Source organism: Rhipicephalus sanguineus, chromosome 5, assembly GCF_013339695.2.
Source record: "Rhipicephalus sanguineus isolate Rsan-2018 chromosome 5, BIME_Rsan_1.4, whole genome shotgun sequence".
NCBI lineage: Eukaryota > Metazoa > Arthropoda > Arachnida > Ixodida > Ixodidae > Rhipicephalus > Rhipicephalus sanguineus.
In genome coordinates this window covers 164,251,448-164,275,418 of record NC_051180.1, presented here as the reverse complement: position 1 = coordinate 164,275,418, position 23,971 = coordinate 164,251,448, and the positions used below count along the sequence as shown (strand labels likewise).

Here is a 23,971-nt window from a genome sequence, read left to right as displayed (position 1 = left end):
TCTATTTTGTGAGAGCAGAATAAGTTAAAAAGAGCAGTGAAGCAAAATATTGCATTCTATAGGATGGTGCTGAATATCTCACATACAGAATCAATAAGTATTCTTTAGTGCTAAAATTGACGAGTTTATAATGTAAGTTAGCACCAAGCCACATGTTCCTCCTAATACGGCAAATAGAGTGCTTTTTAACCAATGGAAGTTACGTTAAGTGGGATGGGCATTTCTTATTTGCACATTTACTAACGTCCCTTCGCTAACCAACGCGTACAATAGCGGCACCTGCCATCGTCGCCGCTACAGCTCAGTGGCAAAGCGCTGGTCTTGTAAACAAGCGGTCGTGAGTTCGATCCTCACTGGCGGCTGTTGTTATTTAAGATATTTATTTTTGTTTTTAATCATAATTGCTAGGTTTTGACGTGTGAAGAGGACGACGTCATTATGAGGCACACCGTAACGGGGTACTCCGTATTGATTGGCCAATCTGGGTTTTCTTCAACGTGAACCTAAATATAGGCGAACGGATGTCCTTTACATTTCGCCCAATCGAAAAGCGGCCGCCATGGCTGGGAATCAAACCCACGCGCTTGAGGTTAGCGGCCTGACACATTACGTGCTGATGTGCACCTCGGCGGAATTTCTTAATTATTGCTAGTAATGTAATTGCCTACGCAGAAAGAAAATTTTGAGTTCCTTATGACTTATGAGCCGAGGCCGAAACCAAGGACTCAAAATAATGTTGACAACTGTTCAGTTTCCTTACCGTCTAGCCAACGCGTACTATGTTAGCGTGTTGTGCGAGAGGCGGTCGCGTTGTTTCCCCATTAAAATGCGGCCGCCTGGCAGAGAACGGAGCCGCCATTGTGCCCTCAATACGCAATGGCATAAATGCTCATCTTGTATATACCAGGACAGATCGTCAGTAGTCGTTACATTTGTGAGCATTGCCTTGCAGTAACAGATCGTGTATGGCTATAAGTTATCTTTGACCTATGATAAGGCTTAGACTCCAGCATTCCTTCAATACTATAGGCCTTAGACTCCCCAATTTTTTTTACCCATTATAAGCCTTATACTCCAGCAGTAGAAAGTCAGATTGAGCGGGTGGCCTCCAAACTCGGAACTCATACGAAAACGTCTTCTTTGTTTCTCCAGAAGCACATTATGCCCTTCTTTTACGATGCCAGTTGTACTTGCATTTTATATTTTATTTCGTTTTCTGAGTGCTATGCATTCCACTTACACAGCCCCCCTCCCCGCCATGTCGTATGAACCTGTACTTCCGCCAATTACATTGTTCTTTCACCGTTGCTGATTCAATAAACAGCGTGTGAAGATACAGACAGTTACCGTCGTCGCCGCTATAGCTCAGTGGTAGAGCGCTAGTCTCGTAAACCAGTGGTTGTGAGTTCAAACCTCACTGGCGGCAGTGCTTTTTTTTTAGCAATCGCTTCAGATATTTTTTTTTTTTTGTTAAATAGCTCCTTACCCTTGAATGTTTCATATAAAGATGCACCTCTAAAGAGAATGTAATGCCCTCGATCATGGCCGCTCGTTGTATATCAGCAGTCAGATATGCCACCGGGCTATGTTGGTTTTGTGCCGTCTTCAATCTAACGAGCTCCCTGGCAAGCAGCGATTATAAGCGAACAGCAGATGATTCTAATAAAAATTACACAATCTCCCGCTAAAGGGGAACGCGATCGTGCAAGTGCCGGAGCACTTGCACGATCGCGTTCCGTTGGCGTTCGTTGGGTATGCTACCGACCTCGCGTCGTGGAACGCGAAGAGGAACGCTACGCGCGTCGTGTCTTCCCTCTAGCCTGGCCGTTAATTCTCACAGGGCGAGCGGGGAACGTGGTCGACAGGCGCGCGAGGAGGGAAGCGTAGGAGAGGAGAGAGGGGGGGAGGAGACGCGCATGCGCTGGCGCTCGCATTGCGCAGGAGACGGGGAGGGGGAGAGCGAGAGATTTCGAGTGGAGAGGGTGTCCGCATGCGCAGTATGGGTGGTCACGCCGCACACCGGAGTTCCGTTTGGGCAGCCGTGGCGAACTGACGTGCGCACGACATGTCCCACCGCTTGGCCGCCTCGAACGAGAGCTCCTGTCTCTCGTGAACAGCCACCCGGCCGTTCAGCTTACCGCAGAACCCACCACGCTAATCTGCGATGGGTGAATCCGCACCCGACTTCTCAGGCTTGTCGGATTACCAGCGCGCAAAGGCCCGACTAAATTGGGAGCGCGAGAGCGCGCTGAAAGCGCGCCAACTACGGCTGCAAGCGCAACAACAACAGCAGCAGTTAGCAGAACAACAACAACGGCAGCAGCAGCTGCTAGATGCACCTCCAGCCTCCCCTGACCTTCCCGAGCCGGCCGCTACAACCACGGCCAGCACGGTCGACTCCTCGACTGCGGAAGCTGTGGAGATGGACACTACAGCGGCCTCGCGAAAGCGGGGACGCGACGACGACCCTTTGGAATGCCCGCGCAAGCAGCCAACCAAAGACGCAACTGCAGGAGACACACCCGACGGTTCCCCCTCGACGCGGGACGACTCGGTGTGCGTTGCTGCACCCCCCACTGCTCCCCTCCCGTCTGAGACCACCGGCGATAGTGTGGCTGCTACCCCTGCGGCCCCCATCAGGATCGTCGGCGGGAAAAGGCGCCGAGGACAGCGGAAAACACGCTCCAAGCGCCGACGGAAGCAGCGCGTGTTCGAGCCATCAACAACAGTGGCCCCGGCAGCTCCGAGGCCCGCAAACACCACGGTCACCGCGCCGCACCCACCGCCTGCCGAGGAAGACTTCGTGACGGTCGTCTCCAAGGCAGCACAACGGAGGGCGAAGGCGCTGGCGGCCGCTGCTATTGCGACTGATCCGGCAGTCGCGGGGACTGTTTTGTACCGTCCCTCAGCCCCTGGCGGTACCTTCAAGGGATCGCCACGCCTGACTCTCGCGGCGGCGTTTGCTATGCGGCCTGATGTCGTGGCGGTGCGCATCAACCACCGCCGCAACATCGTGGCTGCAGACGCATCGACGCAGCCGTGTTTGTCAGAGCTCCTGACCATCAAGGAGCTCAACGGCATTCCCGTCACCGCCAGGGTGCCTGCGGATCGGCGCACGAGCGTCGGCTTCGTGCACGGCGTTGACGGCGAGCCCTCGGACAAGCAGCTGCTCGAGGGCATCACATCGACGGTCCCGGTGGTTGCGGCGACCAGGCAGGGCAGCACGGTGCGGCTGCAGTTTGCCGGCAGCCAACCACCCGAGCGCGTCTCCCTCTGCGGGATCTGGCTTCGAGTACGGCATGCCAGACCGCGTCCCATCCAGTGCCGACAATGCGGGCGCCTCGGGCACGTCGCCGAGGCATGCGAGCGTGTCGGCAACTGCCTCACATGCGGCCAACATCATCAGGCCACCGCCGTCTGCCGTCCTCGCTGCGTCAACTGCAGAGGGAGACACGCAGCCGACAACCCCACCTGCCCTCGCTGGCAGGAGGAAAGGAGAGTGGCCACGCTGATGGCCGTCGCTCCTACGGCGCTCTCGAGACGGGCGGTCAAAGCCGCAGTACGCGAGGAGTCCCGTGAGGTGCGCTCCTATGCTGCTGCGGTGAAAACCAACCTTCCCGAGAGTGACACCACGGATCCCGGCTTGCAGCGCCCTATTCCTGCGCCGCGCCGATCCCTCCTACTACCGGCGAGCTCCCCGATCTCGAGCCCGCCTGCCGCGCCACCCGCTGAGCCCTCCGAGGACCCCCGGGATGCCCTATCACTAGCCTTCTTGCCGCGCTTCGGGAGGTGGGAAACTACCTCCCCGAAGGCCACCCCATGCGTGCTGTCTGCCTCCAAGCAGCTGGCGTGCAGCCCGGTGCCCCCAAGAAGGATTAAGTGACGTGCAGCAGGGGCTACCTGCCCCTTACTTCGAGACGCCCACCTGGAACTCTCGCAAACATTGCCTGCAGCATCGGACTGCTGCGGCTTCACTGCATCGCTTACGTGTCGTGCGGGTGCGTGCTACATCTAACTCTATCCCTTCTCTTTTCTCTTTTCTATTTCTGTTTTTCCCTCATCCCCCCTCCCCTATAGGCACTGCGCCGTGCTACCTATTGGGCTGCAGAAATTAGGTGCCTTTTTCCTTTCCTCTGAACCACTTAAGAAGAAGCCGCACACCACCACCGGATTGAACTGCGCCATAAGATGCTTTGCATCTAAAATAAATTAATGGATGGTGACGTTTCACATCTAGCTTGTCCCGTAGACACGTCAAAAGTGGCGGAAACATGGAAAGTAGAATGGTCGGCAATGCCAGTCGGGGCTCTCAAAAGGTGCGGCCGCGTAGTTGATGACAGCCTGTTTCTTACTCCCAGCAAACATGCAAATGGTAACGCTGGCTTCTGCCTACGCTTAGTGTGAAGGCTTCCCAGCTAGGAAAAATACAACGTCAATATCGAGCGTGAGTCATTGCAACTCGACACCAGCGGACATTGCGTCCGCACTATATTTTCGGTGTTCCTTGCGCAACTACTTTCCGTTTCCTGCAGGTAAAACAACATTTTCGCAGCCTGCAGGGCGTCAAAGAATGACTTTAGCTTTGCTTTAAAAACTGATACGGTATTGCCGTCTCCGAGGCTACAAGCTTGCCATTGGCAATGATCGCCAGACCTCGCTAATTAAAAAGTTTATCGCACAATTTTAGTTTATTACTATGTAAGTTTCTCACAATTACTAACTCAAATAGTAAGTTTCTCACAATTACTGACGTCCACCGAATGATGCGTATCTTCAAAGGTAGTGGCACATGACGTAACAATAACGTTATCGCAGCTGCGTCGCTGGCTTGAAAAGGAATTGCTAAAAACATGCAAACAGGACAAGTGACGGTGCAAAAAAAAGGAGACAACGTAAATGCAAACGAATGCATTCGGCCGAGAATAAGCGGGAATGAACATGTGCCACTGATGCAATCCATTATCAACATGTGAACGCAAGAGATGACATCAAATCAATGAGCATGTGCCGTAGACAAGTAGGCGTCCACACATCTTGTCATCATACCTACAAAAAGTGATGGGAAAATGTTATATAATAATTAGGGATCACCGGCCACGCGATCCAGTAGATATATGTTCCTCGACTGCTGACCCGCATGTCACGGGATTGGATCCCGGCCGCGGCAGCTGCATCTTCGATGGAGCCGGAAATCCTTGAGGCCCGCGTGCTTAGATTTAGGTGCACGTTAAAAAACCCCACGTGGTCAAAATTTGCGGAGCCCTCCACTACGGCGTCGCTCATAATCATATCGTGGTTTTGGGACGTTAAACACCAACAATTATTTTTATTATAATTAGGGGCGACGAAAGTAACGAGGATTTCGCAAACTGAACGGGTAGAAGGGAAAATTTGTCGAAATACTCAATGACACGAGACCTCGTCGCTTTAAAGGTATAAATTAATATTCCTTTTAAAGATGGGAACAGAAAGCAGGCTGAACGATGACTGCGATGACTTGATAAAATTATTCTCTCGTGATGAGGAGAATTTTCGATAGCCGAATATTACGAAGGATGACAGCATGAAAGTTATGGTTGTTCAAGCGGTATCTGAACGGCGTTACACTTTTTCTAGCGTACAGTATTTACACCGACTGCCCCTTTCTAGCGCAGAGATGTAGGTTTTAGGGTCGCACGTGAATTTACCTTTTGTAGTAACTTTCCCTGATTTCCACTATAAAGCAATGACAGTTTCACTTTCGACATCAACAACAGTTTAAAAAACATGTGCAGTCATTGCGCTGAAAAATGCACCGCCGCCAGTGGTGATTAACTCACAACCGCTGGTTTTCGAGGCCGCCGCTCTGCCACCGAGCTATAACGGCGTGTATGGCAAGCGCGGCATTCTTACGCATTCTTTAGCGAATAGGCGATGCCGAAAGTGCGTGAAATGTAACCGGCCGTGGTTTCGTTTGCATTCAAAATTAGGGTCGGTGGCTGAATGCACGGAAGTAACGGTAAAATAAACGCAGATACAATTGACGTCGTCCAACAAGAGCGTATCTCGTGTTTTCTTGGGGGGAAAGATGCGTTGATGCAGATTTTTTTCGTCTAGGTTAGCCGCAGCTCAATATTGCGAAGGGGCAGCAGTCATCCAACATTCATATAAGCAGAAAAGCGCCTTGCTTACACGATTAGTACTAATTTATCAAATACTAGAAATGAGTGGACATAAAGGAATGCCGAAAGTGCAGTCTATTTATTGAGAAACGGCCGCGGCAGCCCCTGTAATAGATATGGCGTTGCGCCGTTGAGTAAAACGTAATTGGTTCTTCAGCTGTGCCACCGACCGCAATGAGTCGAATGCCGTCGCTTCCTTTCCGTACAGCTGATTCATCGATAAACACAGTAGAAAAAAAACCTTTCCTGTGATCCACTTCGGCGTGATTTGGAGAGAAAAAAGAAGGAAGCAGCCGCCAGTGCGGATCAAACTCACGACCACCGGTTTACAAGACCAGCGCTCGGCCACTGAGCTATAGCGGCAACGATGGTTGGCGTCACTGGGGAGGCTAAGAATTAGGAAAGCGCCTGTGGCCAAAGCAATATTCGTTGTTTAATACCCTCTCATTTATGTCATGCGGGCCTTAATGGCAGCTCATTCTTCCCGTAAAATGTAAAACTTGGCGATGTTAGCAATAAGTGACACTCCGGCAACCCAAGATTTCGAGCTCAATCCTGTCAACCTTGTGTGTGTTTTTGTTCCCTTGTTGGTTTCAGCCAGTCATCCATCAGACACTGACTTCAAGGTCAGTGTCTGATGAGTCACTGAAAAAGTGTCGTGTGCCACTTTTCCAAGTAATCATCGAATGACCCCACACTATCGGTGTTTATTGCCTTCCGAATCGATTGCCGCAAAAATTTGTCCAATCCGTCAAGAACGAGCGGAGTAACAGGGCTTTTTCGCGCATTTCACGCGCTTTGTCTCTTCTCTCGTCCACTCCAGACCAGTGCGCTGAAAATTACACAAAGAGGGATGGCACGGGGGAAAGAAGGTATGTCTACGCGCATCATGAACTTGAGCACCCTTTCCTAAACCTCGACACACCATCACCTTGATGCTATCGCTCTCTCCCTTTGCGATTCCTCGATCTGCATGCAAATGTGGCTACTGTGCAACGTCAGCCGACTATATATGTAGCGCGGCGCCAGCACGTAGTGGCACCCTGTGGGAAGAAGCGTATTTGATTTAGACATCGTTCTTGGTTTACGTCCGCTATCGACCAACAGCAGCAATCTGCTCTTTGACGACATACAGCTGCAGCTGTACATAGTGAGGACGGGCCTTTGTATGAAGAGAGCGCACTTGAGAATGGCAACGTCTCGCTTCGCTTGTAAACGCTGCTTGCCACGGACGACTGCGAGATTTGGCTGAGATGTTCACCGGAGCGAATGTTTTCCGTTGTATGTGTTTGACCACCAAGTGCGAAGGTTGCTTCATGACCCCTTCAAAGCAAATTTCACCTTAAAAATAGCCTTTGCATTACTGCGTCTTCGCACACCCCTGCAGTCTTTTGAGGGTGCGTTGAAATAGCTGCCTTTTATCCATTTTGAACACAAGGATTGTTGTCTGGCAAGACAAGGAACGGATGTCTGCCTCTAATATGGTACCCGTACGAGTCCTCAGTTTCAGGGTCCTCAACATCTTCTTTCCTGTACCATCCCCAGCATTTCCTATTTGTAATAGCTGTTCTACATAAATTCATGTGGGTGGGTATGAACATATGTCAGTTTTTTAGCATGTTGGGCTGAGATGGCTTGTTCCCTGACATTTTATTATGCCTTTTTTTTGCATGAATGGTGAACCGGACATAAAACGCTTACTGTCTCGATAAAATAGGCATATTAAGAAGCGGTCGTCATTTCAAGTACAAGAGCGAAAAAGCACGTGTGATGAAGTTCGATTTCATTTGCAGTAACGCGTTCAGGGCAGGAGAGGAGTCGAAATACAGAGACAAGGGTCGGTCGTGCTTTTGGTTTGGAAACCGTCGTCCGTGGTTTTGCGGTTGTAGCACGAAAATTATTAAATGCTACGAACGATAACCTACTGATAAGTCACGAAGCTCTACCACAGGTAGATAAATCGACGAATTTTTCATTTCTCGCTCAATACAGATAGTTAGTTAAATCGCGCTAGGAAATATTGCGGTGAAGTTTCATTGAAATAGCTCCTGTAATGTTTGGAATTTCATGCACTCAAACTAAGCGCTACTGCATTATGTCGTGATTAAAACACGAGTGCTATGCTAAGCTCATAGTGAAAACTCGGCCTCTGGCTTGAGCCCGAATGTTGGTTGGTTGGTCGGCTGCTTTGTGCACCAGTGCAGCCCGTGCAATGGGACATGAATCGGGTGGTATACAGCTTAATAGTGTCGCTAAAGTATACTCATAGGCTTTCTCCTTCATCATTTCATATATAATGGTGCCTGAAGTGCGCAGAAATCACCGATTTTTTAATCACAAAAACAAAATCAATCGCAATCGAAACTTGCTCTGAAACAGGTGTATGTTAGCACGACTGCCACGCAATGAATACATTTGTAGTGCACAAATACAATATGACTGCTTCATTTCATAAACTGAGGAAATCCCTAAAATGATGAAATAAATAAGCGTAAATAAATAACAAAACTTCATGCACGGGCATTGTGAGCCAATCGTGACTCAATACTAATTTTGCTCGCGATTTGAAAACCTGGCCAGGAAATATGAATGTCCCAGCATGATATTGCAAGTAAACATTAGCTGACGATTGACGAATGAAGTGAGAAACGGCCAGAAAAACTACTGGGCAATCTCCGACCGTCTCAAAGAACTGAAGGGTAATTCTAATGGAATCTTGAAAACAATGATGCGTTAACGTCATTAGCCTTCGGGCAGAGTAATTTGTAATATGGGTAGTGGGACATGGATTCAGGAAACCGTACGAATACTGCCTGTTGGGACAGCTCTGCCCCACAGGCATTGAGGAGCAGCGCGAGTGGTCCCAGGTTGTATGAATTGCATGCAAACGCACTTCTTAAAGCATGTTGCATGGATATACTGGCACTCTCTCAGGTGACTCAATTTTCCAACATCGGATTGTGACCAGCCGAGCTACTTCAACTTGCAAAACGACTTACTAATATTCTGCGCCTGCTAAAACCGATATATAAACGGTCAGAAACTCTGTAGTAATCACCAGATCAAAGAACGACTGCATGAAAGCAGTGAAATTTGGTATGGGAGGCGGTCATATCGGATTTGTTCGGTACATGGGTCGTGGGTGTGTCTACAGCATACACCTTACCCTGACTGCTGGGTGAACTGTGGCTGCTTGGCTAAATCAACGACATATCTTCGATGAAAGGCAGAATATTTAAGAGCTTGGCTAGCACCCGCTACGTTGTCGGCTGTCACTGTACGCAGTAAAGCTCGACTGGTTGCGGTGGAGGGGGGTAAGAACGTAAGCGTGTTGTCCGCAGTTCACTTTTGACTTCAGTTGATTGCTCCTTTTTAGCTTTCATCGCCCCGCATAGATAAGGATTGGAGATTATCAGCGTTTCTTTGCCAGACTGCGAACAACATGGGTCCCAACATGGTACGCTGGATGCTGTATTGCCAAAGTGACAACTTCGGCAGCTCAGTATGCGCGCGACCGCTTCCGCGCGCTTCAATGTATTGAATTTCGGTACTTGCTTTGTGCAAATGGGCCGAGTACAGAGAGTTTGCGCCCGTTTATATCTTTCTTCACTTAAAACAAAATATACAAACAAAATTTGCAGTTTTCCGCTCTTGAACACAAGAAGACGATAGCATGGCTGCACTCGTGTAAGACAAATGAGCGGCAACGGGCACGTGCAAATCTGTTGCTTCGACCCCTTTTGAACGCCTCATGCAAGCAGTTTTTTCTTTTTTTTTTCGAAGGTATTTCAAATCGGTTATGCGAACTCAGAAAGTGAAATTGACAAACACCCGTTGGTAGCATGAAGCCACAATGAAATTTGCACGGATTTACTTGTGGTTTTCCTGTCCTTCTCTTCTTAAAAGGTGTGCACGCTTATCGGTGTGTCCGCTATGCCTCTGTCAGGCAATACGCACGACTACGACGCTGCGCACTTTGTTGCTGTTATAGCTGATGCTACTTGTGAATGATGGTTGAACCCTTCGTAATGTGTGGGAAGCTTTAATGCAGTCATTCGATACGAAGTTCACCTGCATGTTGCGACGCCTGACGCGACTCTACGGTTCTGCCGCGCGGTATTATACGTCTGTTAATTTCACTCTCCGCCCGGCATGACACCTGTATTTTGTCTTTTTCCAAAGCTCTTCCAAACACCCTCCTGACTTTGCGCAACACCACTTGACTGCCGTGGGTTCGATTTCAGCTACAGCCTTGTTTCTTGTTTTATGTTGTGGGGGCGCTTTTCAGTCGAGTCCGTGTAAGATCGTCGGTAAGGCGACCGCAACGTAAACATATAGCTTTATCCTTAACAGCCTGGTGCGTCTACCCTTATGTAAAACTCGTGTGTTTGATTTCATGTACTTGTTGTGCTCATAAAGTTTATTTAAGGAGTGATATCATAGTATGATAAGCCAGTTTTCCGCAAGCAGATAGAATATTCATTTCTGTCACACTGTTTTCATGTTGAAACACAACATAGAAGGACTATTCCTATGGTGTCGAAGCTTGGTAACAGAGGCGGTGCAGAACATGTCGCAAGCATCATCAACAATTGCGGTCACGGTCGTTACCATGAAAGGTCAACATGGGCAGTGAGGAGAGGCAAATAATCATAATAATAATCGATTTCGAAATAAAACACATGACCAGCTTTATTTTACACAGAACAGCATGTTATTTTAGTTAGGTTTATGTGGACGTAAAGCGCGCAGAAAAAAAAAACTCATCGCATCATTCATTAGAATTAATAAACTGTATTTATGTTATCTGTTTGAAGTGGGAAAAATAGGGAGGAAAGGGCCGATCAAGGCGGTGCATAAAAGAGCTCTTGAAAAGTCAGCCTGCTCCTACACGCTCCCGTCAAATGTTATCGTGCTTCGCTCCTCCCTTTATACTCTGGATTTGGGCGACCCGAATTTTGCGCTGTCCGAGCGCGCTGTTTTCAAATTCTGTTAAATAAAGAGCAAATGTTTTCTTTGAAATACGAATGGAGTTAAAACCACCGGAAAATCGACGACGTCAGTAGCATTCATGCGACTGCGGTGATTTAAGGAAGGACGCGACCGGGGAACAGTCAACACGTAGTGAAAAATTCCTTGTGCCGGGGTGCGATGAATTGTGTAGATATCGATAGATCGTTAGATTGACTGACAGATGAATTCTCTTCTCACCCTTCGCTATAGTGTTTTGATACCCTAAATATCACGGTATCAGAACGTCCGGGGATTTTCACTAGCTGAAGAGTTACACGCAGCAGCGTCAAGTCTGACGTCATACCGCCGCCAAAACTTTAATGCAGGAGGAAGCTTCTATTTTGCCAGTGTCACTGTTTGGTCCGTGTCACTGGACTCGTATGTGTAGGGGGAAGGGGGGGGCGACATAACCTACGGCAGGCCGCTCCTTGTTTCCCATTTTTTTGACAGTATCACTACTGCCACAACTAGGGTTAAGAGCAACGTTTTGCTGTACCAATGACGTCATTCGTGACGTTTTTAGACCAGGCACGTGAATCTCCCGCATGCGACGGTGACCGGAACTTCCGCTACTGCGCGTTTTTAAGTATGCTAACCGACACCACTACGAAGCTTGAAAAGCCACAATCCCTAGGTTCTAATTAAGGAAAACTGCACGATGCCAGGTCAGTAACGCTCGTTCCAGGCTTTACGCGCAAGCATATATTTCTTGCGGTGTTGAAAAGGCAGGAATGTAAAGTGCTGCAAGCTGTTTGAATTGCGCATCTCTTCTTTCTGAAACATTGCAAAATTTACTATATTCGCCACCTTATTCGTTGACCTTTAAGAAGGAAATATGTTTACAATCTTGCTACCAGCCGCATATTTTAAAAAAAACATCCATACCATATCCCTAAGGCAGGGATCGATTTCTGAAATTCACGGAGCGCTGATTATATTCCCTTTATATTCTGCGTTACAATGTTACAGTGTGTTCTTGTCACTTTAATATCGAACCCATGTGCATAAATATGTTCACGGCGCATCGTGATACGCAACCAATAAGTGCGTTTATAGCGGCATTTTTCTTCAGATCAATAAAAATAAAGTTAATGCAGAATCTCCTCTGACACTCGTGTACGTGACGCGTAAACATAGAGTTTTGTTCTAGGTTGTGTGTATATCCTTTCCCAGAACGCTGTTTTCTGGCGGCATTCGCATGGCTTCTCTCATCTTGCAAGCGCTTGTCAGCGTATGCAACGGCACGGGCATACCGCCACCACAGAAACGCGAGTCGGACGTCAAATTTTCTCAAAGTTGGAATTTTCCTGATCTCTACAATCCTCTATGTTGGCTTTACATGTTTTTTTTTATTGGCGCCAGTATGCCCTACGGCATAAGTTAAATAAAAAAAAAGAGTTCAGTTTCGCTGATAAAGGCCAAACTGAACTACTGTACAGTTTAACGTACTATTCATAGAAATAGGGTTGCCACCTTTTACCGAAAAAAAAAACCGGCCCTTTGACGGGGGGGGGGGGGGGTTAACAGGAGCATAAAATAATGTTGAACAATAGACGCTATGTCAATTCTTCGGCATGCAGTGACATTTAATGTAACATTGCTTTCATTGAGCCAAATAAACCCAATGCACAAACAAAAGCAGCACACAGTGGGCAGGAGCCAGCTCTCGTACTCGGGTTGAGATCTCGACTCTTTCCGGAACGTGCATTGGTACTTTTCGCTTTTGCAAAGGCGGAGAATCCGTGCTCATGATGCAAGCAAAGGAAGCACGTAACTAACTACTGATACTGATTTTCGCCATGTTCCAACGATCGGGGGCAGGAGGGGGAGGGCAATGTCCCGGTAGAGCGGTTGGTGTTTCCTGTTGTCTGCTGAATGTGCCAGGATTCGAGGAGGAGCCGCCGGCCAGGGTTTCTTTCTTTTGCCAGAATCACCACGTCGTCGGTACGGATATTGGTCAAACCGCTCGCAGTGTTCTGCTACTGCGCTCCGTTCTCGGTTCAATTGGCGGAGGTTATTCTTGTGCTGCCGCAATCTTCATGGAAGTTCGCCATGTTCAGCGCAAAAAAAAAGGGAACACGAAAACACAAGGAAGTGCACGACACAAGCGCTGGCGCAAAAAAAGGAACACGAAAACACAAGGAAGTGCACGACACAAGCGCTGTGTCGTGCACTTCCTTGTCATGAACATGGCGAGTATGTTCCAACTAGCCCAATTTGCCACCTTACTTCAGTTCATGGAAGTTTTTGGTTCCCCAATGTGGAAGCGGGGCAGTCGGCTCACGCGATCCTGTGCACGACGCCCTGAGCTTTTTCCGCAGGTGCGCGACCTTTGGGCCGAGGCATGAAGCTGCCGATGGTGGTGGATGGCTTGTGGGCGACGCAGGTGTCCCGTTTCCCCCGTCTTTTCTTTCCATTTGCGCGGTCAGTCCCCGACCGCGCAGGTGGAATTAAGGTGTCTAAGGTGTTAAAGGTGTCAGTCAACACGTGCGGTCAACACGGAGAAGAGGAAAAAAAAGAATACTCGGGATACAATGAGCAAAAAACCGGCCAATGACGACCGGTCTTAGGTGCGGACCGGCGACCGGCCCCTTGTCTAAAAAACTGGCCCGGCCGGTCCAAAACCGGGCAGGTGGCAACCCTACATAGAAAGCGTTGTCCTTTATTGTTTGTGTTTCACCGCGGATACTAAGGGCCCGCTCACGCTAGCGGCAAGCCTGCCACAACGGCGCGGTGCCGCAGGACGTCGGCCGTCGCCGCACGTGCGAGAGCTGTCCAACTTGCACGGCAAGCTTCGCCGGCAAGCCTCCGAAAAACATGGCCGCACTGCTAAAAGCGGTTGTCGTCCACCTCGAATCTATCAAGTGGCCGCGCGGCGTGCAAGCTCCGAACTGATGCTTCCATTTGCTTTAGATTCATGTCTTTAAGCTTCGACAGCAACGTATTCGTGCCAATTCGACGCTGTTTTTAAGAGCCATACTCAAATAATCGATGCTGCAGGCTTAGCGAGTCGAGATGGGCGCTTCCGAATGCTCGGAGGGCATAAATTACGAGTTTGTTAGTTGTTACTGATCCTCGATAGCTGGCGCCACTTGACCTGGCGCCAGCTTGTGGACACTTTATTTGATTTTACGCGACGCTTTTCTTTATGCCGGACCGACTAAAACGCTTTGTTGACTGCTGGAACCATGCCTGGCAACGACACGGACGACATCCGCACTTTTAGCGTGAAATGCGCGGGAAAAAAAAGCAAGCAGCTCGAAGCGTCCCGCGGCAGACGCAGACGACGGGGAAAGCCAAAAGCAGACGACGCGGTGCGCCGTAGTCATGGCAACCGCTCCTCCGTCGCTGATTGGCCACGTCGCTCTGCGGCAGACGGAGGACGGCGAGAAAATGGGTCTCGGACCTATTCTGCGAATGGCAAAGAACGGCTGAAGTGCGCGACGAAATCGCTTGCGCACGGCAGCCTGAGAACGTCAAACGGCGAGCTGCCGTGCCGCTAGCGTGAGCGGGCCCTAAGAATCGATATGGTCCTGATACATTAATTATTTGGAAATGTGGGTGGGTAATGTAGCCGTTAGAACACGCGCCTTTGGAGCGTGAGGGCCCTGTTTGAACCCCACTCCGCCAAGTAAATTTAATTTGTATTGACCTTTCTTTTTTTTGCGATGATAGCCTTAACGGACGGACTGTTTTCTCGTTGAGTCGGACGATGGTTTGCTCACACACTTGGAAAAACTCGCGCCAGTTCCACGCCATGAAAATTCTACAAGCTGCGGAGCATATGTGAGGATTTTCCTGCCTCTGTTGACGCTTGGCTTGCTTCCGAGTCTCGAATTTGAGGGTTATAACCTCGCATTCCCTGGCGCTACGCTGGCTCGGACAGACGAATTAGCTTTAGATTCATGTCTTTAAGCTTCGACAGCAACGTATTCGTGCCAATTCGACGCTGTTTTTGAGAGCCATACTCAAATAATCGATGCTGTAGGCTTAGCGAGTCGAGATGGGCGCTTCCGAATGCTTGGAGGAGATAGATTACGCGTTTGTTAGTTGTTTCTAATCCTCCATAGCTGGCGCCAGGCAATGAATTAGCTCTTTGGCGACGCCTGCGTTCACGGTGAAGTGCGCTAGACTTATCGTGCAGCCTGCTCGCCGTCCACGGCGGGAAAAGAAACCTTTATTTGTGATGCAGTCGCGCCCTCTCTTGACATATCTTGGTATTGAGTTCAGCCGTGGCGCCCTCTTTTGGCCTATTTTCGTATTTGCTTTGTAGTGACATCGCGTCCTAAATGGAGGCGTAAAGCCGACTCGTGAGAAACGACTGTGGCCTGAATAAAGACGAAGCAGGCGCGTGGCTCAGGGCAAGAGCAGCGCATGCGACGCTCTTCCTCCGACAAAGATGGACCGTCAGCTAGAGCCTTCTGTCGTGTAAATACTGATTTTCACTGTGACCCGTCGTTCTCACTTTTTTTGTACGCCACAAACTTGATCTGTAGCGCGTTGTTTTGTCATATTTACGTATTATGCGCATGATGCCAAGCGACGACACGAGACGACAGAACAAGCGCCAAAAGTGCTTCGCGCTTAGAAACGCAAGGCACGTTCACACACGTACAGCGCCTTCGTAGAGCGCTGTACGGGTTTGGTGCCTGAATGTGGGGGTGTGTGTGTGTGAATGTCGGTGTGTTTGCGCTCTAATATTTTTTAAATGCTCTACCAACTAGCTCAACAACAAGTCCTTGTTGACAGACATTGACTTCCATTAGCTGGCAATTGCTGTTACATTCAGGGTTGCCAGTCCTGCTTATATTAAGCGGATTTGGGCTTCTTTTTTTGCCGTGTCGCCTGTAGATTTTCCAGTCGCTTATCCCGTTTTGGAGGCTCACTTGAATTTTCGCAGCAAATAATTAAGGTACTTTAGTGATCATAACCCTCACCGATAGCGCGTTTGTCGTTTGCTAATAGTGCATTTGTCGATGACTTTTAGTAGATGAGTGTTGAAGTTAAACATATGTTGGGGCAATGAACTAGTAACGTTAATCATGCATTGGCAAACATGCATTTAACCAAATGAAGACCCTGGAGACAATGTTAAAAAAGTAAATATGTGCTTTCGTTCACAGTTGCGCATATTTTCGCTGTAAAAAATGACTTGTGATTTTTTTCAATTCCGGACCTTCCTATCTGAGTGAATTTTTTTTCATTATGAATAAAAATATTTTCAAGAATGGGAAAAGTATTAATTTTACGCTCTTTTGGGCTTCTTCACGAAAGTCGGGCCACTTTGTTTGGTCTTTTTTCGGGATGATTGTTTGTTTGTTCGCTCGGTAGCATCTGGCAACTCTGTTGTAAATGTGCACTTGAGCATGTAGCGAGCACGTCTCAAGTTTTCCTTACACCTGCCAGCACGTAGCGCCCCAGAAATGGCAGCATAAATAATAAAGTGAGAGATTCAAAGTAATACCTTAGAGGAAGAAAAAATACGTAAAGAACGGACACTACCATAGAGCCATGCGGGTGAATTAAACAGCAAGGGAGTCGAGCGAGGGCTTCCCTTCTCGTGAAATGCATTGGGACACCAAGCGGTCTCTTATGGTAGTTCGCAAGTATGGGGTTTGATTACGTGCGCGCGCCGTTTATACAGAGTCGTTACACCGTGAACTTGTCGCTTAGTTACCACGAGTACGTTTAACTCTTCTAATTAAGTAATAGGCGACAGCACACCGCCGTACCCTACTTTTGTAAATTTTAAGAGAGCAGAATAAGTTAAAAAGAGCAGTGAAGCAAAATATTGCATTCTATAGGATGGTGCTGAATACCTCACATACAGAATCCATAAGCATTCTTTAGTGCTAAAATTGACGAGTTTATAATGTAAGTGAGCACCAAGCCACATTTTCCTCCTAATACGGCAAATAGAGTGCTTGATAACGAATGGAAGTTACGTTAAGTGGGATGGGCATTTCATATTTGCACATTTACTAACGTCCCTTCGCTAACCAACGCGTACAATAGCGGCACCTGCCATCGTCGCCGTTATAGCTCAGTGGCAGAGCACTGGTCTTGTAAACCAGCGGTCGTGAGTTCGATCCTCACTGGCGGCTGTTGCTTTTTAAGATATTTATTTCTGTTTTTAATAATAATTGCTGGCTTTTGACGTGTCAAGAGGACGACGTCATTATGAGGCACACCGTAACGGGGTACTCCGTGTTAATTTGACCAATCCGGGGTTTCTTCAACGTGAACCTAAATATAGGCGAACGGATGTCCTTTACATTTCGCCCAATCGAAAAGCGGCCGCCATGGCTGGGAATCAAACCCATGCCCTTGAGGTTAGCGGCCTGACACATTACGTGCTGATGTGTACCTCGGCGGAATTTCTTAATTATTGCTAGTATTGTAATTGCCTACGCAGAAAGAAAATTTTTAGTTCCTTATGACTTATGAGCCGAGGCCGAAACCAAGGACTCAAAATAATGTTGACAACTGTTCAGTTTCCTTACCGTCTAGCCAACGCGTACTATGTTAGCGTGTTGTGCGAGAGGCGGTCGCGTTCTTTCCCTATTAAAATGCGGCCGCCGTGCAGAGAACGGAGCCGCCATTGTGCCCTCAATGCGCAAAGGCATAAATGCTCATCTTGTATATACCAGGACGGATCGTCAGTAGTCGTTACATTTGTGAGCATTGCCTTGCAGTAACTGATCGTGTATGGCTATAAGTTATCTTTGACCTATGATAAGGCTTAGACTCCAGCATTCCTTCAATACTATAGGCCTTAGACTCCCCAATTTTTTTTACCCATTATAAGCCTTATACTCCAGCAGTAGAAAGTCAGATTGAGCGGGTGGCCTCCAAACTCGGAACTCATACGAAAACGTCTTCTTTGTTTCTCCAGAAGCACATTATGCCCTTCTTTTACGATGCCAGTTGTACTTGCATTTTATATTTTATTTCGTTTTCTGAGTGCTATGCATTGCACTTACACAGCCCCCCTCCCCGCCATGTCGTATGAACCTGTACTTCCGCCAATTACATTGTTCTTTCACCGTTGCTGATTCAATAAACAGCGTGTGAAGATACAGACAGTTACCGTCGTCGCCGCTATAGCTCAGTGGTAGAGCGCTAGTCTCGTAAACCAGTGGTTGTGAGTTCAAACCTCACTGGCGGCAGTGCTTTTTTTTTTAGCAATCGCTTCAGATATTTTTTTTTTGTTAAATAGCTCCTTACCCTTGAATGTTTCATATAAAGATGCACCTCTAAAGAGAATGTAATGCCCTCGATCATGGCCGCTCGTTGTATATCAGCAGTCAGATATGCCACCGGGCTATGTTGGTTTTGTGCCGTCTTCAATCTAACGAGCTCCCTGACAAGCAGCGATTATAAGCGAACAGCAGATGATTCTAATAAATATTACACAATCTCCCGCTAAAGGGGACCATGAAGCGATGCGAAGCCGGAGCACTTGCACGATCGCGTTCCGTTGGCGTTCGTTGGGTATGCTACCGGCCTCGCGTCGTGGAACGCGAAGAGGAACGCTACGCGCGTCGTGTCTTCCCTCTAGCCTGGCCGTTAATTCTCACAGGGCGAGCGGGGAACGTGGTCGACAGGCGCGCGAGGAGGGAAGCGTAGGAGAGGAGAGAGGGGGGGGGAGGAGATGCGCATGCGTTGGCGCTCATATAGCGGCATTGCGCAGGAGACGGGGAGGGGGAGAGCGAGAGATTGCGAGTGGAGAGGGTATCCGCATGGGCAGTATGGGTGGTCACGCCGCACACCACCACCGGATTGAACTGCACCATAAGATGCTTCGCATCTAAAAACCCGCATTTCCCCGAAGGGGAGTATGAGGAAGTGCGAAGCACGGGGTGATGCTATGAGGAGGCGCGCGCGACTAAACTGCAGAGCCGAGCGAAGGAGACGGCAGCGAGAGAGCACGCGCCAGCCGACCCACGGAGGTCTGGCCGTTTTTAAGTGCAAAGCACTTTTACTGATGATGATGATGATTAAGTGTAAATAATGATTTAAAGTGTTGTTGTCATGATGCATTTGTACGTACACACACACATTTATATATGAAGTATTATTTATTTATTTTACATTTCACGCTTTTCGTACGATGCATTAATGCACCTCGCGAGTGCGTCACACACACACACACACACTACACACGTCACTACAGATCAGCACCTATTCGTGTTATCGTTGTAGCTCACGGTTAGTACCAGCGCTTTGTGATCCGAGGAATGGACGGTGAGCGGATCCGGCAAGACGGCGCGGACCGTACAGTTCCTACTGAACGCCAAGTCTATGAAGCCACCGTTGATCGTGGTCGGAAACTCGAGAGACAGACACGTCATCGAGTAATTGTTCAGCATGTGGTCAACCAACCAGACATTGTCCTTTATAACCTCCACGTTAAAGTCACCCACCACCACAACCGGAACTGAGGGACGCGCGCGCACAGACACACTCTCCATCGCCGCATCCATCTGCTCCAAGACGGCATCTCGCGAGAGGTTCGGGGCTAGGTAGACGGTCACAACCAGGACGGCATCGCCGGAGTAGGCACTGGTGTAGACGGAGGCGTACGGCGACTCGTCTCTGAGCGGCGAAGTACACACGGCATGCGAGAGGACGTTGGCGTAGACGTGCCCAACCAAGCACACGCCGCAGTACTCGCCCCGGCTTCCACTCCGGGCGAAGGAGCACGGGTCGTCAGTGGGACACGTTCGAGGCGATGCATCAGGAGCGAGGTCGGCGCGCTGTAAGACCAGGAGTTGGGTCCGGTCCTGCTGTCGCCTGAGCTCTTCACTGAAGGGGCGGTAGCGCTTTAGGAAGACGTCCACTCCACCAGCCCTTCTCTCGGCGAGGGCCCGGGTCACGCGGTCGTAGCCACTCAGGGCGACATCGGCAGCGCAGTCGCCGGAGGAGCGGTTCCAGGTCTCCGTGAGGCAGAGGAGATCAACTCTGGAGAGTACGGGGTCTTTGGCAACGTCCAGTGAATGCGCCGAGAGATAGCGGATGTTTAGGAGCGCGAGCGTGAACTCCCTACAACCACCCTCGCACACCCTGCGGAGCTGCTGGTCCCTCAGAGCGGAGAGGTAGCGCTGCGTGACGGTGATGAGACGGTGATTCTCGAGCCTCCGAAACTCATCTACCATGGGTTTGTCGGGGTTGTCTTGCTTGTGGTAGAAGGTGTGGTCTCCCTCGGCGTTGGTGAGGTAGAGTCCGTTGAGGTTGGTTCACCGAGAGAGCGCAACGTAGACTAGCTTCTGCGGGTGCGTCTTCGAGTAGTCGTACACAACCGAGGCGTAGGTTCCCCCCTGAGACTTGTGCACGGTGATGGCGCTGGCCTGGACGAGGGGGAATTGCGTCCGTTTACAAGCGATGCCGGCCTTTCGGTCCACGGTAACGTTGGCAGAGTGCATCTCGATGGGCACCCAGGTTTCGGTCCTCACGTCGTAACCGTTGGAACGGACCTCGTGGACCGCCCGAGTGGCGCGCGCAGAGCGGTGCGGAGCCGGCGCGGGGCGCGCGCAGCCACGGAGCGGAGGGCGGAGCGCGCGCAGTCACGTGGGGCGTGACGTCGCTGCGCCGTTGCTACAGACGCTCCTCTCCGCTCCTCGCGCCGTTGCTAGGGGAGAGGAGGAGGAGCGCGGATGCCGGCGGAGCACGGTGTAAGAACGCAAAAAGAATTATGCAAATTGGTGCACGAAAAGTGAAGTTATTAGTCCTCAAAGTTAAAAACTCAAGCAGACGACGACGAGAAACGTTTTTTTTTTCGAATTTCACTCTCCCGCTGACGTCATAGACCGTTTCCAATCACCGCGCGCGTCTTATAAAGACATACCGGAAATGTCACCTCATGGTGGCCTTCACACAGTACAATGCTACCCCTCTTTTTGACGGCGTTGTTACCATGCTTACGACAGGCCACGTGTGTCAGCTATCAGACGCTCCCATGATTTGTGCTGCAGTGCACAAAATGAGTGTGGAAGACCAAACAGACCTCGAGCGCGAGCTCTTGCAAAGCCACCTAGAAAAAATATCAAGGCCTCCGAACGCCGATGTGACGTCACGCTAGCGAGATGGGCCGGACCGTTGGCTTCGACGCGTCTAAAGTCGGGTACAACTTTAGAAAAAAGCGGCATTTGCACCTCAAAGGCGGATGCACACGCGCTTCCACCAATGGGCGCGCGCTCTAGACTGACGTCACGAGCCGGACGGCCGGTGCCTCCGCTCAAGGAGAAGAAGCGGGACTATTTCTTTGCCGCGGAGGCAATCGGCTGCCGCGCTTTGGTCATATGGGCGGGGCCTCTACTTTTTTCTAAAGTTGTACCCGACTATAGGTTCGTCGCGCTTGCAGGTAGTCACTCTGCGAGTCGCTGTTTATGGCTTCGAAATATTAGCGCTGTCCTCCAAGTTTATCCAGCACTGTATATGCTTCTGCCCCAACGCAAGACACGTATTTTGAACGCAAAAAATAAGTACCTCGCGCCGGTTCACCGCAATCTACACCATCATAACAAGCGTCATTCTCTTACCCTTTACTTAGAATAATGTGCTAGAAACATTGTTTTTGTGTGTATCGTAACATTACATCTCTTATTCTGCTTTTGGGCGTGAATGCTTGACAAAGGCTATAGAAAGCAAACTTTGTCACTTTAGTCGTAGACTGAAGTGACTACGAAAGAGCAGAACAGCACAGTCAAGGCACATAGTATACTTTAATGACAAATTATAAAAAACTCCATTCTTCAAGAAACAGTTTAAAGCGTGTATTTGCATTGATCATGTGCATTTTCGCATTTTGTAAAACAGGGCTCGACACAAGAATATCAAGGTTCATTTTATTGGTGTACATTTTATCATAATAGCGCCATGCACAAATGATTCGCACAAAACGAGCTTCAGCCTTCTTGTACAATCTCTGATCGTGTCTTGTTTTTTTATTTCCACCCGCCCTGTTTGCTGGTCACTTTGGTCTTCATAAAATGTTGAGATAATGGCGAAGACCCAGCCAAAAACAAAATTTCTCCCCTCAGTGCAAAATTAAAGTACACAATGGTGAAATGCGGTAACATGGAGAGCTGCAATGATAAACAACTATCACAATGCGCTTCAACGATAGTATTTAGAATGGACAAAATGCATCGTTTATATGATGATGTTGTGCGCAAGTGAAGCCTAGCTACGGCACACAATTTTTACAAGGGTTCTGTCAACAAAAGCATACAAATATCTTCCAAAAAACAGAGCATCATGAATAAAACATAAGAAACGAGAAACAGCTCTCAGGTCTTCAAGGTCTTTAGCTTTCGCTCATTCTTGGCATTACGTAATTTGTCGTTTTCTGTACGGCACAAGTTGTTCAGCAGTGTATTCGCTGCAGCACTGACAACATGCTCCATTACTTCCTGTGCAGAATGACCAGAATCACACACATCTAGGTCCTCATAGTCTGTCTGCAAGGGCAGAGAACACAAGGCTGACAAGAGTGTCTTTCTGCATAGGAAGGCTGAGAAATCGCGCAGAGTATTCTGGTGCCCTGAGCTTGTCTAATATAATTTCAGTAAACAGCACAGCGTTAACTACAACTGCTCGTGGAAACTTCAGCCCACCCCTCGACATCTTCGTGATTAATGCATTCTCAGCATCATCTAGGTCGACGTCTTGCATCACAAGGTTTTCCCTGCAAGATCCGCATGCCAATTTCTTTAAAGCTGCATGGGCACAATAGCCGGCAACGTATGTTACTGCAGGAAGCCTTGACGCTTTTTTCTGGATGTCAGAATCAGTCACAGCGACGTCAAACTGGCCGTGCGCAGACGGCACATCTGTCCTCCATATATTCGCACTCGGAGCTGGTAGCATGTCTAAATCTGGCAGGTCCAAAACCTTCTGCAAACGCAGTTTGTTTTCAGATTCACATATCTGCCTTATTGACACATGGTAATTCGCACCCGACAGTTGCCGATACTTTCCGAAGCGATCCTCCAAGCAGTCAGTTTGAAATTTGCCCAAAAGAACGTACTCAAAATGAAGCTCTTCCAGGCAGTATATGGCTAGTTCGTGCAAGGCGTGGGTAGTGTGGCTGAAAGCTGCGTGCGTTTCACGTGTAAGGCGGTCATTGTCATGTCTGAGGCTTTCCCAGTGATCAAGCCACTCAACTATTTTTTGCAGGAACTCGAGCTGCGGACACAACGATGATACTATTGGTCCTTGCAAATGATCTCGCTACCGCTGTCTTTTTCTTGGCGTCTTTACGTTAACAATGTTCCACCAAGTCAATATGGTGTCAATGTACTCATATGTTTCCTTAGCATGCTGGAACGTTGCGGTACTGAGAGCAGCAACAGTAGATGAGTTAAAAACCTTTAGTGCAAGCTTAACGTCCTGTCGTTCCATGTTGGAGGGGTTCAGCGCTTTCAAAGTGAGAGTTGGCGCTAACTTCAAGAGCTCATGCTTTTCAGCTTCGTGCAACTCGCACAATACCTTGAAAGATGCTGTAAGTATCTTTGGTTCAGCCTCATTACTTTTTGGTTCAGCAAAGTACATGCATTTTCCAATGTTTCGTTGATTGAGCCAGTTATTTCTTATACACTTTAGTATGTGAACTGGGTCCACCACGAAAAACAGGGGTCGCGATGAGTCAGCAGGATGCTGGTAAACAATGCTGACATTTGCGGGCTTAGCGAAGAAGGACATAGCTTTTCTGTTTATGGAGTAATTGTCTGAGATCACTGCGATTATTCTAAAACCAGATGCCTCGAGATCAAGAATAAGCTTCCGAAGGAAGT

At 48.9% G+C, this 23,971-nt stretch overlaps 1 protein-coding gene and 4 non-coding genes across 5 annotated transcripts in view; all 5 read left to right on the top strand.

Annotated features, from left to right (window-relative positions):
- Nucleotides 1–23,971, top strand: part of LOC119395053 (phospholipid-transporting ATPase ABCA3-like) — a 263,150-nt gene that overhangs the window by 44,597 nt on the left and 194,582 nt on the right. The window lies entirely within an intron of this gene.
- Trnat-ugu (transfer RNA threonine (anticodon UGU)) lies at nucleotides 291–362 on the top strand. Its single transcript has one exon. It is a non-coding gene; the product is annotated as a tRNA-Thr (tRNA).
- Nucleotides 1,355–1,426, top strand: Trnat-cgu (transfer RNA threonine (anticodon CGU)). Its single transcript has one exon. It is a non-coding gene; the product is annotated as a tRNA-Thr (tRNA).
- Trnat-ugu (transfer RNA threonine (anticodon UGU)) lies at nucleotides 17,207–17,278 on the top strand. The gene has a single exon. It is a non-coding gene; the product is annotated as a tRNA-Thr (tRNA).
- Trnat-cgu (transfer RNA threonine (anticodon CGU)) lies at nucleotides 18,272–18,343 on the top strand. Its single transcript has one exon. It is a non-coding gene; the product is annotated as a tRNA-Thr (tRNA).